The following is a 14,934-nucleotide window of genomic DNA, read 5'->3' on the forward strand; positions in this document are numbered from 1 at the left end:
ATCGTCAAGAGAGTTGTGTAACATAGGTTTTACTCTTTATTTTTATAAGTAAAGAATCTGAAACTCAGAGATGACTAAATGGCTTGTTCAAGGTCACACAGCTATTATCCTGTGGAACCATGATTCAAATCCAAAGCTTCTGACTCCAAAGCCCATTTTTTTTCCCCCCACACATATAATGTGGCTTCTAGGTATATAAGTTGCACTGTTTTGGAGCATATGCTTTGCTTCATAGGAGGAGAACTAAGGAGAGTCTTCTGGGATGCATAAAGGCTAGTGAGCATGTCAGGTGACTCTGGATGCTCAATGTCTGGGCTGTTCTATGTAGTATAATTCTAGAGGTGCTAGAACAGGAGAGGCCCCAAATGCATGTCAATTTCTATTCACAGTTCATTTATACTCACTCTGGAATTTTCCCTGCATGTATTTGGAAGGCCTTCAGAATGAATGTTCCTACAAAGGAAATAAAACGTTACAAAATGAGAGAGAAAAAGAAATAGGTGTAATCTTTTGCTTAATGTCTATTATTTATTTCATAAGTAACAGATGTTTATTATAAAATTATAATAATTAAAGTGTAAAATTATTAAAAATACAGACGAGTAAAAGAAGTTGCAAAAATTCATCTCTAGGAAGACTTTGCTACTTATTCTTCCAGATTAAACACACACACACACATGCACTTCAAACCAAAAATAAAATCATATAAAACTGGTTTCATAACCAGTTTATTTCTCTCTTAACCATAATTTGTGAATATCTGTCCATGTCAATGAGTAATAATTTTTGTTGTTTTTTTTCCCTAACCGCGAAGAGCATTCACAGCTATTCAAATAGATGCCAGCAGTTATGTTTTCGTATCTGTTCTTTTCTTTTCCCTTCCCCCATTCCAAAATTCAGGCCTATCCATGAGTCATGCAGTGTCTGATGAGCTGAAGTATTTAGTAAGCTAATGTTCACTGTCCACAGCAGGAGGCCTGCACAGCTTGGCTGATGAGAAATGAACTGCCTGAAGCGATCTTTTAATGGCAACTAATTTCCCATATTTGATTCTCAGCTTAGCCAACTAATATCTAGTTCAAGCGTGACAAGGCATTTGCAGTTCCTTTTAAAAGTTCTCTATCTGAGAAGCGGAACAATGTGTTCGGGGGGCCATCGTGACCTTCTGAGATTGTGCCCTGGCTTTTCCAAACCAGTCTTTGATTAGCCGAGGTCAGTAATCATGTAGGAAAAAAAAAAAAAAAAGAAAAAAGAAAAGAAGTTTCAGGATAGGAATCTTAATATTGAGCCCTTTTTCTTTTAAATTCTATTTTCAGAGACATTACTGATGAAAATTGCTAGGCGACAAGTTTGTAAATGTCCCCCAAGACCCTTCAGAGACACCATACATCTAACCCTTAAAAAATACTGTCATTTTCTCCATTTCCTCCAAAAGGTTTGGTATCAATCAGTCTTTTTTACTCTTAATGCATTTAAGATATCTAATGTGGATTAAGCTCCTCTATCCTTGCCTTAAACAAATCCTATTACTCTCTGAGTCTATCCCATTACACAGTGATTACCGAATAGAGCTCAATGTAATTGGATCCGATCATGTCCTGGTACGTAGAATTATCATCCAGGAAAGTTCGCATTTTTAGTTGTCACCAATATCCGTATTTCTGCTGTATTTTACATTTAACTTTTTCTCCCAAGTCTAGAGAAGGGTTCATTAGCCTTTTCGTAAATGGCAGCAAAAATTCTTAATGTTTTAATATCAAGAGTATGACCAGATTTAGGGGAGACTTATCTAAGGATCACTTGGTCACAAGTTTTATAGGAAGAGGGAGAGGGACAGGGTAGCACAGTGAACACTGACGGGACTTAAGTGTAGGTGCGTGCAGGCGTGCAAGCGAGCACATGTGTGTATGCACATACACACGCTGAAACTTTTTGTATCATCCAAGGAAAGTGCCACCTTCTACTCCCCCCACATCCCACCCATAACCTCCATTTCACTTCTAGAAACCAGAATTATGAATATTTTTATTTTGGACTAGATCACCATTTTTCAATTCTAAGACAGCCTCGCCACTTTATTTACACTTCAGCAAGAATGGCAATCTCAAATGGTACTATAAATCATTTGCAAAAGCCCAGACTGCTGTAAGAAGCATTGCAAGTCTCCTGAAAGGGAAAAAAATCAGGGGGCTGACAGGGAGCGCGAAGGGACGTGGGACCTCACCCTAAACTGGCGAAGGCATGACTGTGCTCTTGTAATGAGCCCTGCCCAAGCTGTTGGCTGCAGAGAATTAACTTTGCCACAAAACTAGACACAAGTGTCTCATTCCATTCTAGCCCTTTAGGAAGAAGTGATACCACTGTTTGCCTTAGAGAAAGGTCAGTCCCCGTACTCCTCTCTTCCCTTAAATTGCCCAGGAAGCATTTCACCTATTCACAGACTCACTGATACTAATCCATTGGCGGACTGGTTGTCGATCATGAAAACATTTGCTCTTCTGTGAAAACTAAGAGATTCCATCATTTTCCTAGAAGAGCCTTACCTTGAAGCGGTACAAAACCACAGCGTGGAGTGGTTTTGGAGGCTGCCTCTGGAGTCTCATGGATCTGGCTTTGAACTTCTCCTCTTCCGCATGCTCTTACTATGACCTTGGAAAATTACGTGGCCTTTTGTAGTCTCAGTTCTGCAGTCGGTAAGATGGGGAAGATAAGAACAACCATCTCATTAGGCTGTCATGAACAATAAATTACATAAATTATGCATAATTCTTAGGTGAGTACTTGAGACACAATGAACAATTAACTGTGGTAGTTTCTATTATTACCATGTTTTTAGTAATAAACTATGTTTATGTCTTCAAAGCCCAGTCAAGTTAGGAATAATTTTTAGGTTATAAAATCTTAGATATTTGCTTAGGTCACAGACTCTGATTCCTTAATAGTCCATCTCAATTAAAAGATCCTCTTGTAACTAATGCCCACCAACATTCAGACGGTAGATATTAAAGACTTCAAAAAAGCTCTGCCTATTTCCTTGTTTGCTTCTTTGGTTTCATCTTGCTTTTAGGTTGGATTCTAATAAAGACTACCTTAACTATAGTCTTTAGTGTAGTTAAGAAACTGTGCTGTGGTGGGCTTCCTGGGTGGCTCAGTGGGTTAAGCGTCTGCCTTCAGCTCAGGTGATGATCTCAGAGTCCTGGGATCCAGCCCCACATTGGGCGCTCTGCTCTGCAGGGAACCTGCTTTCCCCTTTCTCTCTCTGCCTGCCTCTGCCTACTTGTGCTCTATCTGTCATATAAATAAATAAAATCTTTAAAAAAACTAACTAAAAAAAAGGAAGCTGTGCTGTTTCTTAGCTTATTTGGGTGACAAGGAAGAGAGAAGAAATGACTTAAAAAGTGTCAAAGACTGCCATGGAAAGGGAGGATTGGCACTGACTCTTTGTAAAGGATAGGAGCAAACAACTGTGGACAGTAGATGACGTTCATAGTCTACAGTGTCCAGTTATTATTGATAAAATGTTTGGTTTTCCCCCTGCCTAATAAAGCAGTTTCTAGTATACCATCAGTTTCATGTGTCTCTTGAAACTTCAATTAAATTAAAACAATATTTAAAAAATTTACTTTCTGAGTTCTCACTAGCTATACTGAAATATTTAATAGTTACATGTAGCTAGTGGCTACCATGTTGGACAGTGAGAACTATCGAATGCTTCTATCATTATACAAAGTACTACTGGACTGTGACTTTCTAGAACACAGAGAAAAAGGCCAGTTTCTGAGTAGGTTGAGGCTCATGGGCTGATCCTTTTCTCTGTCCAGTGGTAATCACACTACCTAGGCTAAGTGCCTTGAAAATGTATCCCGTCCTCAAATTTGGAAGAGTAATCTATTTTTGACCCAACCATTGGAACTTGGACTAGCCTGGAAGGGAATTTGTTAGGTTTGGAAAATGTCAGGGAAATGGGCTTCAAGGGTGATTCTGTCCAGAATAACTTCAACTGAGATGGGTCACCTGTTACCTGGTGGTAGGAGAGGTGGGACCCACGTTGTCAGCCCCACCAGATGCAGGTGGGGACACCATACTGAATAAATCAACATTAACAGGTGATATAATCCTGCTAGGGATCACCTTGAGCAGGCACCAGCACCCAAATGATTTATTTAATATCAGCATGATTTACTTCATATTAGTACTAGTAGTACTAGACACAATGAATAATAATGATCGAATTCAGTTTCCACATGAACAAGAATATTATCTCCATTTTGAGGAACTGTGATACTGTGTTTTGTAACACAAAATTGCCTAAATTTGGATATCTGGAATTGACATAAAATCCAGGTCTTCTGATAACAAATCCTAGGTTTTCCCCCCATAAACTAGGACACGCTGCTTTGATAATATAAAGTAACTGGTATCTTTGCCAGTGAGATCAGAGAGTTGATTTTCCTCTTGGACTCGTCATTTGTCTTTTATTAGCTTGAACATCCCATCCACACATGGAGACACAATTCTAATAAGAATGTCACAAATGTAATATAACTATTATTTTATTTTTTCAAACTTGGGCGCTATGGGTGCCAAGCCAAAGCGTGTTTGTCCTATTATTTCTCAAAAGCTCACCTGGCATATGCCAATCAGGTAATTGCTTGTGCAAACGGATCATTAGATGCACAATTACCTCATTTGAAACACAAATTCAGGGCTGAGTGGAAACAATCCCTGTATGTGCAATTTTGTGAGTGTACTCATCATTACACCCAATATGGAAAAATTAGCCCTTAAATTCTTTTCCCACCTATGGCTTTTTGTTTCCTTCGCTGATGATATTCATTAAAATCAAACAAACATGATGTGTTTCCTGGACATAAACAATTAGTCACTTTCCGTCATGGCTTCTTGAGTAAACATGTACATAAAACCGAGTTGTGTATGCACACGTCACCTCATTCTAGCCAAGCTGGGTAGTTCTTCCTTTACCTCAGGCTCCCGCTGACATTCTATTTCATAACTGTTTGCATGGAAATGATGAAAGCTTTATTTTATTTTATTTTTTTTTCTTTCCAAATACATTTGGCAAAATCTTCCAAGCTGTCTCCTTTATGGCAGAATATTGTCCCTGGCCCATTTATATGCTAATTACTGAAGTGTTACCTTTTACTGACAAGTATTTACATGTTAATTAACTTGGGGAGGAGGGTTAGAAATACTAGTTTGCCCTGTTTAAAGTGATAAAGGGGCTGCTCTTTCCTTTCAAGAAGAGAACAAAGACAGTATCATAAAAGGAAATTATTTAATTACCTCCTCCTAAGAATTAGAAATACGTTTTCCAACCTTTCTCTCTGTAGAGGAATTCTCCAGATTGTGACCCGAGGTACAACAGGAGCAGGGAGTGAACATTCTTCCATTTAATCTGAGTTCCAGGTGAACACATCTGGTGTGCTGAATCTAGGTCAGTGATAGTGAAGAAGAAAAACAAAAGGAAGGAAAAGAAAAGGAGGCTTGGAAAGGGTTTACCTTTCATTGAAAATACACGAGGAGAATAAACTGATTCCATGAAAACCTCTGCAGATGAAGGAGGAACAGTCTCCAGAGCTCTTCCTTGATCTCCCTGGTGTGCGTCCAAGCCATCCCCGAAGTAGGGGGAGGAGGTGGGTTGTGATAAAGATGTCAGGTGAAGACACTGGGGGCCAGTACAAGAGATGAGCAGTGTAGAGTCCGAAATGGTAAAAGAACTAAAGCAAAGGACACTTTTAATAAAACGAACAAAAGAAATCTTTTCTGTAAAGAGCAGGTGATCAAACAGGAGTGTTAAAAGATAAACTGAGGATTATTAAAAATTTTAGAGAAATGCAACTGATTTCTGTGCATTTATCTTATATCCTGACACTTTACTGAATTCCTGTATAAGTTCTAGCAGTTTTGGAGTGGAGTCTTTTGGGTTTTCCACATAGAGTATCATATCATCTGCGAAGAGTGATAATTTGACTTCTTCTTTGTCGATTTGGATGCCTTTAATTTCCTTTTGTTGTCTGATTGCTGAGGCTAGGACTTCTAGTACTATGTTGAATAGCAGTGGTGATAATGGACATCCCTGCCGTGTTCCTGACCTTAGTGGAAAAACTTTCAGTTTTTCTCCATTGAGAACGATATTTGCAATGGGTTTTTCATAGATGGCTTTGATGATATTGAGGTATGTGCCCTCTATCCCTACACTTTGAAGGGTTTTGATCAGGAAGGGATGCTGTATTTTGTCAAATGCTTTTTCAGCATCTATTGAGAGTATCATATGGTTCTTGTTCTTTCTTTTATTGATGTGTTGTATCACATTGACTGATTTGCGGATGTTGAACCAACCTTGCAGCCCTGGGATAAATCCCACTTGGTCGTGGTGAATAATCCTTTTAATGTACTGTTGAATCCTATTGGCTAGTATTTTGGTGAAATTAAGGAGTCAATCCCATTTACAATTGCACCCCAAACCATAAGATACCTAGGAATAAACCTAACCAAAGAGGCTAAAAATCTATACTCAGAAAACTATAAAGTACTCATGAAAGAAATTGAGGAAGACACAAAGAAATGGAAAAATGTTCCATGCTCCTGGATTGGAAGAATAAATATTGTGAAAATGTCTATGCTACCTAAAGCAATCTACACATTTAATGCAATTCCTATCAAAGTACCATCCATCTTTTTCAAAGAAATGGAACAAATAATTTTAAAATTTATATGGAACCAGAAAAGACCTCGAATAGCCAAAGGGATATTGAAAAACAAAGCCAAAGTTGGTGGCATCACAATTCCGGACTTCAAGCTTTATTACAAAGCTGTCATCATCAAGACAGCATGGTACTGGCACAAAAACAGACACATAGACCAATGGAACAGAATAGAGAGCCCAGAAATAGACCCTCAACTCTATGGTCAACTAATCTTCGACAAAGCAGGAAAGAATGTCCAATGGAAAAAAGACAGCCTCTTCAATAAATGGTGTTGGGAAAATTGGACAGCCACATGCAGAAAAATGAAATAGGACCATTTCCTTACACCACACACAAAAATAGATTCAAAATAGATTAAGGACCTCAATGTGAGAAAGGAATCCATCCAAATCCTTGAGGATAACACAGACAGCAACCTCTTCGACCTCAGCCGCAGCAACATCTTCCTAGGAACATCGCCAAAGGCAAGGGAAGCAAGGGCAAAAATGAACTTTTGGGATTTCATCAAAATCAAAAGCTTTTGCACAGCAAAGGAAACAGTTAACAAAACCAAAAGACAACTGACAGAATGGGAGAAGATATTTGCAAACGACATATCAGATAAAGGACTAGTGTCCAAAATCTATAAAGAACTTAACAAACTCAACACCCAAAGAACAAATAATCCAATCAAGAAATGGGCAGAGGACATGAACAGACGTTTCTGCAAAGAAGACATCCAGATGGCCAACGGACACATGAAAAAGTGCTCCATATCACTCGGCATCAGGGAAATACAAATCAAAACCACAATGAGATATCACCTCACACCAGTCAGAATGGCTAAAATCAACAAGTCAGGAAATGACAGATGCTGGTGAGGATGCGGAGAAAGGGGAACCCTCCTACACTGTTGGTGGGAATGCAAGCTGGTGCAACCACTCTGGAAAACAGCATGGAGGTTCCTCAAAATGTTGAAAATAGAACTGCCCTATGACCCAGCAATTGCACTACTGGGAATTTACCCTAAAGATACAAACGTAGTGATCCAAAGGGGCACGTGCACCCGAATGTTTATAGCAATAATGTCCACAATAGCCAAACTATGGAAAGAACCTAGATGTCCATCAACAGATGAATGGATCAAGAAGAAGTGGTATATATACACAATGGAATACTATGCAGCCATCAAAAGAAACGAAATCTTGCCATTTGCGACAACATGGATGGAACTAGAGCGTATCATGCTTAGCGAAATAAGTCAAGCGGAGAAAGACAACTATCATATGATCTCCCTGATATGAGGGAGTGGTGATGCAACATGGGGGCTTAAGTGGGTAGGAGAAGAATCCATGAAACAAGATGGGATAGGGAGGGAGACAAACCATAAGTGACTCTTAATCTCACGAAACAAACTGTGGGTTGCTGGGGGGAGGGGGTTGGGAGAAGGGGGGTAGGGTTATGGACATTGGGGAGGGTATGTGCTTTTGGGTAAATTGGAAGGGGAGATGAACCATGAGAGACTATGGACTCTGAAAAACAGTCTGAGGGGTTTGAAGTGGCGGGGGGGTGGGAGGTTGGGGTACCAGGTGGTGGGTATTATAGAGGGCACAGCTTGCATGGAGCACTGGGTGTGGTGAAAAAATAATAAATACTGTTTTTCTGAAAATAAATAAATTGAAAAAAAAATTTTTAAGTGTATATTTGAGCCAAAGTCCACAGGAACAGGGTGGTGCCAAACCCGAAATGGTTAGGAACATTCCCCTGCGAACTCAGGGAGTCACTTTCATAGACAAGAGAGGAAAGAAAAGCAAGGAAATGATTTCATTGGTTATGGCTTAATGAGATGCATTATTTGGGATAGTGTAGTTGGCTGTTTGTGACTCCTTATCCCTAAGGTTTCATTACAGGCTTAGGTTCTGGTTTGCTTATGCCTACTGGTTGCTTTATTTAATTAATTTAGTAGGATCAAGAAGTAGAGAGACACAGAAAGTCAACATGGGGGAGATCAGCTGGGGGACACATCATTTTGTAAAGATCAGTACTTGTAGTCTCTGTCTTATAAACTCATAAACACCCAAGTTTGCTGGACATTCATGAAATTTTTTGAAATGTTCAGTTTCAGCTGGCACCCAGGATTGATGTGGAGAACAAAGGCAAAAGAAATATAGAAAATTAAACTTCCTTACAACTTACAGCCCATTGACAAGTACTTGAGACAGGCAGGGTGACCTTCTTCCTGGAATTCAACTGCCTCAATGTTAACACTTTGCTAAAGGTGAAAGGTAACTTCATCTGGACATTAGCCAAACCTCCAGGATCCTGTAGGTCTTCTTTAATGTATAAAAATCCTTTTGGAAAATTCCTTTATCTCTACCCTCCTCACCCCCAAGATAATGTGAGCAATCATCTTCCAAACATATGGCCCACCGATATACATCTGAAGGGTCTCATGACTAAGGTTTACTAGACAGTAGTAAATGACCTCTCGAGGTCCCGGAAACGCCATTCCAAATTCCTTAGAGACTTACATTATCCCTAACTCCCTCCCAGCTTCAAGGTATATAATCAGTCACTTATGACGCTGATGCAGCTCTTTCTGCCCACAGGTCCTGTCCCCATGCCTTAATAAACCACATTTTTTGCACTAAAGATGTCTCAAGAATTCTTTCTTGATTTTTTTCATCATGGACCCCAAAAACATTTCATACCAGGATTACTTATCTTCTTCATCTTCTGGATGGTAGCTCAAAACCCAAGCAGCAAATCCTAGAGATTTTATCTCCTCTTTGTCTTTAAAATATGTGCAGTCCCTGTTCTCCAACTCTGCTACCTTTTTAGGTCCTCCTCACTTACTTCCTCAATATCCTTAAAAAAGCTATCTGCTCTTACCAGTTCCAGCTGACTTGGTCTCCATATTCATCTTCCATACTTCAACCAGAGTGATTCACTGATTCTTGAGTTAACTGATTTATGTATTTACCAACCATTTATTGGGAATTTTTCATATTACAAGCTCAGTGCTAGATATATTATATGTGGCTTCTTCCTCTAAGATATTTGAGTTGATTTGATACATTAGTTACATACCTCTTCACCTGTTAATTGGTAACCATTTTTATAAAATATAATAAAATGTAAGAAAATATGCTGTTAGCTATGAACTTTGGTTTAGAGTTACTTCATGTGTTTAATTCAATGGAGAAGATGGAAATGTTTTTTGAATTTTCTTTAAATTTAAGTATTAAAGTTTACACCATTCTCTAAAACACAGGTCTGTCTTACTGTTAGAGGTTTCTTTAGTGAGACTACAGGAGAAATGGAAAAATAGAAAGCTGCATACAATCCTCTCAAACTTCTCTCTGGTGAATGATGTAAAAATGGTGAGGTAAGTTTGGAGGGAAGTAGGGATTTGTGTACATTAATGCATAGAGGAAGAGAACTCGGTGAAGTAAACAAATGGTAAACTCAAGCAATGGTATGTCGGGGGGTGGATGGTAGAGGGAGAAATAAGGCAGGCTATAAAGAGAGAAAAAAGACAAAGGAATTCCGATTTCAAAACAGAGATGTAGTCCCTGATAAAGAACTTGAAGAACTACAGAGTAAATGTTTTATATCTATTCAGCATGCTCAAAATTATGTTCTGGTAATAGAGAAAACCTTGCAACTAAATGTGATAGGTTCTCTTTGAAAGATTCTTAGCTATAATAAGGAAATTTGGTGAGCTAATAGGGTTTTAATTGTAAAACTAAGCAGTGTACGAAATCCCAAACTTCCGATCAAACAGAATAGTTTATATCAGTATTTGGTAGAAAGAAAGAAATTTTCTGATTATGTTCCACACAGCAGAGTATTATTGCCCTGTTGATTTAAAAAAAAAAAAAAAAAAATCCTTTCACATTCTGTTTTATCTTAAGCCAAAAGAGGAAATAGAGTTTGAGTGCAAAAACTTGGAAAGATAATTAGGGCCTTTCCTCCAACTGGCTGGCTGTGAGCAGGCAGTGAGTGCTTTTTCTCTAGGAAGTAGCAATCTGTAAGAGAAAAAAGACCAAATGTTTTTCGTATTCTGTTTTGTGCCAAATGTAGCTCTAGTTATAGCAGTATTTACACTTCAAAAGTGCTCTTGTCTAGACACAGGTATTCATGGTGAGATGATATAACCATCCTACCCAAGCCTGGTGGAAAGCCATGGGTAGAGAAAGATTAAAGAGTAATTGGCCATGATTAAAATTTAGTGAGAATGACATGTTGAAAAAGTATATTCATATATTTATTCAGTAAATACTTGATGACATATTAGGTATTAGTGATGCAGGACAGACCCTGTCCTTGGTGATGCGAATGCACTGATGAACCAAATCATCCACCTTCATGGAGATACGGAGGCTGTTGGAACTATAACTACTTATTTGTTTTTAAAATCTTTATCAATGTATCTTTCAAATAGAAATTATTACTAGTTACTTGTTCTGTTGGGAAGATAGTAATTGCTCATTTATAAGGGGTAGAAAAGCTCTCTGGTCCCCAAAGCCCTAATGAAGCCACACCTCTCAGTATGCATTTGCTAGATGTATATTCTCATTATGAACAATATATCAAGGAGAAAATGTGCAAATTCATTTATATTCTGCTTAGGAACCCAAATCTAACAGGTAAGACTAAACATAGGAACAGACTCTTAGGGAAAGTTCTATATTAAAAAAGAATAAAATTTCTAGAACACCTGATATTTTGCGAACATTCCCTCACGATCCACACATACATAAATAGCACATTGGAATCTTCCTATTCGCTGCTCATATTTATTTGAAAAATTAAATATAAAAAGAAAAAAAATTGTTAACTTTTCCTGAACCTTCAGAGGCTTTTGAATACAAAGGACAGAAAACAGTTTGCAGTGTGTCTTGTCAACAACTACGGTAATTATTTGGTATGATAAAGATGCTGTAAGATGTGAAATAAACAAACAATTGTCTTAATTTTCAGTAAACATTATTATTTTGGGGTCTCTGTTTCTCAAGTCTTCTATTGTTCAAAATTTTATCCCTCTCTCCTTTTGAATACCAGAGCTAATGACTGAAGTACTCATGACAGAATTTTCCTTTTATGTAGCCTTCTCAAACCCCACCGTTCACATCCACTTGAAACACACATAATTATAAAAGATGAGAGCCCAATTATTATCTTCTCTCCACCCCCATCCTCACAGGTGCCTGGCTACTTCAAGAGTGCGAGCTAATCACAGGGAAGATTCATTCTCAGTTCAGCTGCCTCATTTGATCAACTCAAGACTGAGTCCGACAAAAGTGGTGTATCTAATGAAACTAATTTTCATTTTCTCTCCGTGGTTTATTAAAAAACTAAGGATGTGAAGGGACAAAAGAGATAGTGAAGAATGTTAGTTAAAAAAATAAATTTCTCTGACCTTTTATTTTCTTCTTTTCCTCAGTTATTGTGCTCCCTCCCCCTCCGCATTCTCTGGACCTTGTCTTCTGCTTTTCTCCTTTATGAGGAGGGAATTAAAAAATTAAAAAACCCGTGGCCTGAGCGCTGAGATGACCTAAAAGGGCTCCAGGTTTTCAGCTCTACGGGGGATCAGAATGCTATGCTCTATCTAGGAGGCAGACATTGGCAATGTGCCCCCAGAAATCCAGGGGAACCTTTGCCTAAGGACAAATGGAGGGAAGCAAAGTTAGAATATGTGTGTATGTCTATAAATTTGTATAATTGGATATTTTTGCTTCCCATATAATAATTATACATTGCTGCCAATTTTTCCTCTTAAAGGCTGCTATTATGTTATTCAAAATGCATTGCCTAGTAAAGCTGCAATTCACCTTTCTAATTCACCTGTTCTGTTTACTGTAACACAAAAGAGAAGAAATTGAGTAAGCCTTCTGTCCTTTAACACCAGAATCAAAATAAAGGGAATTTGGAAAGAAAAGAAGACCTCGTGCTAGATAGCTTTAAATTACAAGTAACGGAAAATTTGAGTCCAGTTGACTTTTTTTTTTTCCCATGAAGAAGGTGCTGCTCCATTTATCTTTTTTTTTCCCAATTTATTTATTTTCAGAAAAACAGTATTCATTATTTTTTCACCACACCCAGTGCTCCATGCAAGCCGTGCCCTCTATAATACCCACCACCTGGTACCCCAACCTCCCACCCCGCCCCCGCCACTTCAAACCCCTCAGATTGTTTTTCAGAGTCCATAGTCTCTCATGGTTCACCTCCCAGTTGACTTTTAAAAAGGCAGGGCAAGGGTGGGGAGCGGGTGTCTTACAAAACGAAGGAGTCCTGAAATAGGGGAAGATTAATCCCACGGATCAACAATGACCCCCAAAGAACACATTTTTTCCGCTTCTCTCCTGTCTTCTGTAATCATAAACCAGCCGCCTGCAGCTGGTGCGAACTATTTGTTCCTTATTCACGTCCAGCAGGAAAATACAGCATCTACCAGAAATTTTCCTGAGGGATCAAGTAAACCTGTTAGCATAAGCCCTTAGCAAATGTATCCAAGTGTCTGGTTGGTCCAAATGCTAACGTTCTCTGAACCAATCACCAAGGCATAGAGGATGAAACCTGAGCGCTGATTGGCTGAGCCAATCAGGACCGGCACACGGAGGTGGCGGCAGGATCAGTGCACGTGCTAAAAGGTTGAAAAATCCATGCCTGGATGTTGAAAAAGTCAAGCAAAAGGGTGAATGGACTCTGAGAGATTCAAAATAGAATAGACTCCTCTCCGAGTTGACAATCACATGACTAGGGCAGTTCTCAAAATGTCACTCACAAAGTGATGAGTGGTGATGCAGTAAGCATTAATTCAACAATACTAAAAAAATCTAGTAAAATGAGTTTTATATAGGCAAGATGAATTTTTGCAGAAGGCGAGTTTTACATAAGCACAGTGAATGTAATATATATATACATACACACACACACACACAAACACATATATAGTATTCTGTGTATTACGGTGTTTTTTGAAATCTTAAAAAACCTTTCTGACTAGGGAAAGACTGGCCTTCCCTGGACTAGCCAATTCTTAGAAAAACCAAAACATGCCCTCCATTAGCTGACTAACAATCTACAGTCACGTCTCATCTGTCTGGCCCACACACCCTAGGAGGGAAAAGTCCTCTGCCTTAATCATTCCAGTGCCAGGTACTAGCACCTAGGGACCACTCCTAGAGTTTACAGCTTGCTGAAATATTCAAACTAGACAATCTTCATCTGTTTCTCTGCCCTACTTGCCTTTCCCTCAAAAACCCCAATAAAGGCTCTAGCTTCAGTTCTCCCCTTGCTTCTGTCACCTCACCAAAACCTGATGCTTCCCTTTTGAGCCTGCTGGGCATGGAGGCACCCCCTTTCCAGACCTGTGACTATAAATACTGTTTTCCTCAGCCTCTCCCTTGTCTCCTTTCCTGGTTGCATTTGACTGACCATCTCCTAAGAAAACACAGAATAGTGAATTAATAGACTGGTTTTATATCTCAAAAAGAATAGACATGCAGGTACATGAGAATTACATCTTACCCACTTACCCACAAATTATATAATGACTAGTCTTGCCATCCCTGTAATGAAGATTAGTCTGTGGGTAAGAGATGTCCAGGAGGGACTGAGGACAGCAAACCTGGCAGATCCTATTGCCCATGTTATAGCTCTAGAGGTATTCTAATAGAGACTATAATGGAGCTGGCTTTAACACAACACAGGTCCCTTTCGACACCAGAGAGAAAGTTCTAGATATTGCAGATGTCAAAAGATCTTCAACTTAAACAATGATTTCCTCATTGTGGTAAGTAGAGTGTGTGAATCTTACTCCACAAATCTGAAGACACAAGAACAACCACATTCCTCTATTTTCTTTGACGTAAACTAAATCCTCTTTCTTCTGTGATGACAGAGAATGTCCTCTTAGATATTAGAAGATTTTTCATTCTCATTTTTTTCTCTTTCTTTTCCTTTCTTTTACCTTTACCTCTATCTCCTTTCCACAACCATAGTTCCTTCAAATTGTTCAGTCTTCCAGAATTCATATTCCAGTAAATTTTGTATTATACTTTGAAATAAAGACCTTCAATGCAGTAATAGAGTATAAGAACCTAGCTACTTCATTCAACAGAAAAGGAGGAAATGCAATGAGAATAAAACACAAATAATTCAAATCATACTGCCACATATTACCTGGGGATATACTCTCAGAACAATTACAAGTTTCAAG

The sequence above is a fragment of the Neovison vison genome, chromosome 4, assembly GCF_020171115.1.
Source record: "Neovison vison isolate M4711 chromosome 4, ASM_NN_V1, whole genome shotgun sequence".
Lineage (NCBI taxonomy): Eukaryota > Metazoa > Chordata > Mammalia > Carnivora > Mustelidae > Neogale > Neogale vison.